We start from the raw sequence: 5,959 nt of genomic DNA, 5'->3' as shown, positions 1-5,959 counted from the left end.
CTGGCCGATTGTTTCATTGGCCAGTGATGTGTCTTAAATATACAAGCAGAGTGTAATAAGTTTTAATGACTAAGCTCCTGGCAGCATAGCAACTCCCAGCTAACATGAAGCTTTGAATGGAGGAGGTGTAGCCGTAAAGATAGCTTAATGATTATGTGGAAACCAGAATTTCCTGTTAATCTGTCAACGCTAGTTTTTAGTTCTCATATTGTCTGTAGGGCATCACACTAATAGTTAAAGGAGTGTAATACTAGTGCAGGTGACATAGCTACTCATCAAATATGTTAGATACAGTAGGCAAGACTGGTAATATTCTTAAAGCAATTTGATTGTACTGGTGGTGCGCATTATGAGTTCAGGGCAGAGTAGCAGGTTTATGCTGGTGTTTGTCACCACCAGATATGGACAGCCTGCTCTATCTGTTCTATGGGAGACTTTGGTTGTTATTGACTCAAGCACAAATTCACCTTGTGTAGATGGACGGTCATTATTAGTGTTGCTGTCTCCACACAGAGCAGCATAAATGTCAACGTAACAAATCGTTGGTGTGTAGATTACCAGCCCGGTCGCACTGCAGTTCGTGAAATAGTCATGAAATGTAATGTATTGATTTGTGTACATAGACACGAATTTCACATTTTTTTCGTGATGGTCAGCACAAAATCAATTTGTGTGATCCACGTAATTGTGAACTGGGAAGTACAGAGAGCAGTGAACGCCGTATAGGGAGGAGGTCAGGGACGATGGGTTGGGTCAAAAAACACAGGACTTTCGCCCAGGAGACCGATGTTCGTGTCCCGTGTGAAACCACAAGTCAAAGTTGATGTATTTGTCACGTAACTTCCGTACTTAAGTTACGGCACTTCCAGAGTTATTTTAACCCAAACCGCGATCTTTTCATAACGCTAACTAAGAAGTTTTGTTGCCTAAGCCTAACCGGGTCAATCTATTCCTGAACCTAACTAAGTAGTTTTATTTTGAAATGACTGGAGTGGAAATTGACACGTGCGTCACGCGTTGCTGGACATTTGTAGGAAAACGCATGAAAAATACGTTGTTGAAAGTCGTGCTGAGCGTCACGAAAAAACAGGTCGTCTATGTACATGAATCAAATAGATACAATTTCATGACTGTTTTACGAACTGCCGTGAGACTGTGTTGACATTACAGTGCAGTAACATCAGATATGTTGAAAAGAAAAAATTAATAAATAAAAAGTTTATAACGACAAGACAGATATTCACAGCTACTGCCACACAAAGGATTTGGGGCTTTTTTCTATGTCTCCACACTCTGATTTGACCTCAACATCAGGTAAGTCTTACTGTAAATACAGTAGGACTATTAGAGCACAACCCACTGGAGGGAGGACCATTCAGCTCCACACAGAAATTAAAAAGTGCCATGAAAACAATTACTGTCATTATTATTAAAGGGACTGTTTGTAAGAATCAGAAATTGCTTGTTAACAGCGCCACCTGTGGCCGTTAAGTCAACGAAAGTCAGCGTTCTGTTGCTCGTGCTCGCGCTCGCTCTACATAGACATGAACGAGCATCGCTCAAAACAGTGAGGCGACAAACGTCAGCTAAAAGCACAATATCACTCTACATATCAGCTGCTTGGCAGTAATGTTAGCTGACCAGACGAAGGTCTCTCCATGAATCAATGCTGATCCTAGTGTTGGCTTTTCCTGCCTCAGCCTCCCGACCGCGGCCGAAGGGAACAGGGGAGACATCGGAGTTTTGGTCGGAGACGATAATGTTTCTCTCTGCGGAGCCCCGTCACTTCACAAGACACGGGAAACCTCTGTTGGTCTGGAGGAGCTGCAGCATTTATTTCTGCACAAAAGTCCACTGTACATTCACTAGATATTCTCAGAGCTAAACTAACTATTTTGCAGTGTGGAGTGTGCCCGCATGCACGTGAGAGTGGAGCGAAAGAGCGAGAACGAGCGCGGTGTGTGAGTGAAGGCAAGCAGGCAGAGGAGCAGAGGAGCAGAGGAGCAGAGTACAGCAGAGACTCCGGTCCTGGAGACCAAAGCTACGGTCTCCCCCGCGTCCTCCGACCGCGGCCAACACTGTTTAACAGACGGGTTTCACTAGATAGAACTTTTGCGGTTTTGGTGCTTCCGTGTAGTTTGCAATGATTTATACGTGTAAGAAGTTACAAACAGTCCCTTTAAAAGTATGCATTTTTGCACATTTTTCCATATTGAATTGGGTCTAACTATTTTCTTAAATAGCTAGTCTGAGAAAAGTAAAATCCTCTAATTTTGGTGTGTCTCTCATTCGGTTATTGTGCAAAGTAGTAAAACATGTAACCTTCCGGTGTGAAAAGTAGTTGCTCTCCTCCAGTTGGATGGTTGATATGGGCCAAATTAATCTGAAAAATGTCGTCCTTTATCATCAGACTGAGGATTCCTCTGAAGTGTCTTCAGTGCCTCCTGAAGGTGTGTGAGTGAAATTCTAGAAAATAATCCTTCTAATATTAGAACACTTAAAAACTTGGAGGGTGTGTTTTAAGTGTCTTCTATCAGTTTGCTACAAAACTATGAAATTGGAATAAAAGAATTTACAATGACTTTTCAATATTTTCACATCCAATTTTGGTTAGACATAATATAGTATTCAAATAAAAATGATCTTAGTTAACTTATTTTCCTGTCTCTGTTTTGGCCTAGTTATTCTGTCAAACATAATATCAGTCAGTCAGAAGCCAATGCTTTTGGTTCCCGGTGCTAACAACACTACATACACAATTTGCTGGAAACAGTGTATTGCCACCTGATGACCACTTTTGCTTGTCACTTAAGAAAGAAACGTATCCAAAGGTAGTTCACCAAAACCCAGATAGACAGAAGATGGTATGGGTGGAGAATCACTGCTGCAGCTTAAAACTGTCAAAACCAAATATCCTAAAACTCGTTCCAAAGACTACAAGCAAAGTATCTGGAGACGTCGATAATCATTTAGTGAACTGCATGCACACAGCAAAATCCTATCTTATCATTCATCAGCTAATGAAGTGTTACTAAACACATTTCTTTGTTAATTGTAATCTTTTTGAGAGGGATGGCAAATGGTTTTGGCTTTGACTTTGTAAAGGCCTTCTAACTACATAAACTGTGTATTTAAGCTATAGTACGTTGCTTGAACTCTAACCTTGCTGTACTGAACTGTAATTGCATTTCTCAAGAATAGACTGTTCCTGTTTGCCTTTGATATTATGTATTAATGTGTAGAAGAGATGAAGTAATGTTTGCATGCATCCAAATGGACTGGGGTTGGAAACAGCTAAGGTCTTGTATATCTTGTCCAGAACAGGACCGTTATACTAAAACACTGAAGTGATCAAAGAACTGAAATAGTAGAGTTTCAACCAATGAAATGATCAGTTACATTATAAATGTTTACCTGATGAAAATGTACACATTGTAATACATCAATTAAAACACTTTAGAAACTACAATTTGGTTGATGTTGCTGTCATAATTAATAGCAGTAGTAATATTCGTAGTAGTATTGGACGATTTTAGCTTATCCCTGATGTATTGGTACCAGCATATACTATATGCTGGCCAATATGATGCAGAAAGTGAGGAAATGCCATGCTGTGACTATATTTTCAAAGATAGTTTTGAAATGGCAGTTTTGACCAATGTCGTACTGACATAAATAAAGGTCGGAAAACATTTTCCAATACAGTAGCTTGTATCACATAGACAAAATACAAAAAAATACAGATAATTAAGAACTAACTAGGAAATAAAGATGAATTTGTCACTGGTGACAGGCTATTCTATCTATCTAAGGCAAATGGCGCTCTCTAGAGCTATCTGGAGCAGTGCCAGTGCGTACAGTGTGTACGTGGGAAGTGAGTGGTGAAGGAAATGAGAGAGCGCGGCGGCGGCGGCGGCGGCGGCGGCGGCGGCGGCGGCGGCGGCGGCGACAACGGCAGTGAGTAATGTTATCGACTCCGGCCCAAGCAGGAAAAGTTAACAGAGACTGGTTTGTCCATTCTGGTCTACTGTTGAAACATGGCGGTGCAGCATGGCCCTTTAATCTAATATTTATCATTCACTATAGTTTGTCATAGTTCTGAGTTTCAGAGTTTCTTTTTTAGGTATTTGAGTCTTATTTTATTTTTTTGTATTAAGTTATTACTGACACTAATTTAAAAGCCACAGTGCAATGTATAAAACGTACTATATATTTGCTGTTTGGGTTAAGTGTTTGATAAGATTCATTTTTCAACTGTTAAACGTTCAGCTAAACATTTTGGTCACAAAATGTCTTGAATATCTTAATGAGATCAAAATGTTGGTTTGTGTAATGTTTATGTAAAAAAAAAAATATATGAGGATATTTTGTTATTCCATTTTTTTACCTCTCAAATGTTGGTATCTTCTTCAAAAACCCAGCAGCAATGGTAGCAGTAGTGTTGTTAGAGGAAGCAATGGCATGACTATTTCTAAATGCTTACATGTGATTTGTTAGGTAAGTGAAGTACACCATTGTCCATCTTTGAATTCCAAATCAGCAAAGCAGCTATACTGCAGATACTGTGCAAAAATCAAACAGGAAACAAACCTTTAGATAAAAGGTTGCAGGTGCTTGACTACATAGTGAACTGGGCGTACTTCAAATCAAAATTTACAATGATCGACACGTGTGAGACTACTTCTGAGCTTATCAGTCTGACGGTTTCTTTCATCAAAGGTGAAATTGTTGCCTCAAAGCCAGAGGCAGAAAATGAAACATTTTCATTGGACTTTTAGGAATTTATGAGACCAACCAAGTCAGCAGGACAATGTCCCGTATGTTTCCCTGAGCATATGGTGAATGCTGGTTTGATAGACAGGTTGATGATAATACTCCAGGCATTTGTCCAATGAATACCTCTGGAATGATACATCATAATAATCTGACTGCTACAGCTTCTAAAAATACCTCCACCATCCACCACCAGAGTAAACTTTCAAGTCTGCTTAGTTCCACTGCCTGAGTCTATTTTGGGGAGCTCTACAGGCTTAAGAACTGGATCTGATGCTGCATTACAAGAACAGCTTTATGGGTTTTCCCTTGATTGATTCAAAATGTCACAGGCCCTGTTCTGCCCCCTGGGCATCCACAATCCCACAGCTGTGCCTGGGAGGCCCTGTGCGAGTGCCCGTGTTTAACCTGCACAGTAGCATACAGGAGGCATGTGACCTCCACCCTACCTCCAGATGTACTCCATCACAGGTGTCCGACGCTAAACAAGGTCCGGCCCGCGCCTCGTGTGGAATCCGCTCCCCCGTCCCATCTGCACAGCTTTCTGGTCATTGCCTGGTGAATGAAAAGAACCACACCTGCAGGTGAGATCACAACAGTGTCTGCATGCATATTATACAGGATGCAGGTCAAGCAGAAATAAAATAAGCTCTTAAGTGTGCAGTGTAAACAGACAGAAACGGGGTCACAATGAACACAATCAATTAACAAATCCAAAACAAGCACTAATCAGGTTGAATGGACAGAGATGTAGGCTAAATCCTACAGGCTTTGGATTGTTATCTTTAGGGAACACACTATTACAACTATTGACCTGGGCGGCTCTCAAACAATGTGAACAAGAATGCAAAGTATTTCAGTTCTCACAACAAGGGAGCAGTGAATAGGGCAACCTTGATTTTCTCAAAAGCTTAGTGGCCTGTGAAGCCTCCATGATGTAATATTTAGACATAATGAATAAATATAAAAATATTATATAGCCTGAGACTATTACCTTGTAGAAAAAAATGGGTGTAAACTGTATAGAGCATCTGCACTGACATGGCACATTTTTTTGACATGTGATGTATTTTGCAGTCAAGATAACAATGATCAGCTTTTTGCTTCTTTCCAACTCAGGATTATTATGCTACAGTATTTTTCTGACAAGTCTTATGATGATGCACATCTGCACCTTAGAAATAAA

General features: G+C 40.4%; 1 protein-coding gene across 4 annotated transcripts in view; it reads right to left on the bottom strand.

Annotated features, from left to right (window-relative positions):
- The window catches only part of LOC119485296 (zinc finger protein Aiolos-like), a 44,408-nt gene that overhangs the window by 38,261 nt on the left and 188 nt on the right, over nucleotides 1-5,959 (bottom strand). For all 4 annotated transcript variants that reach the window (XM_037764788.1, XM_037764785.1, XM_037764790.1 and 1 more), the window contains exon 2: nucleotides 5,223-5,328. The gene's annotated coding sequence lies outside the window, so the exon portion shown is untranslated. The remainder of the gene's footprint in view (nucleotides 1-5,222; nucleotides 5,329-5,959) is intronic.

Source organism: Sebastes umbrosus, chromosome 3, assembly GCF_015220745.1.
Source record: "Sebastes umbrosus isolate fSebUmb1 chromosome 3, fSebUmb1.pri, whole genome shotgun sequence".
Taxonomy (NCBI): Eukaryota; Metazoa; Chordata; class Actinopteri; order Perciformes; family Sebastidae; genus Sebastes; species Sebastes umbrosus.
This window is presented reverse-complemented; position numbering and strand designations above follow the sequence as displayed.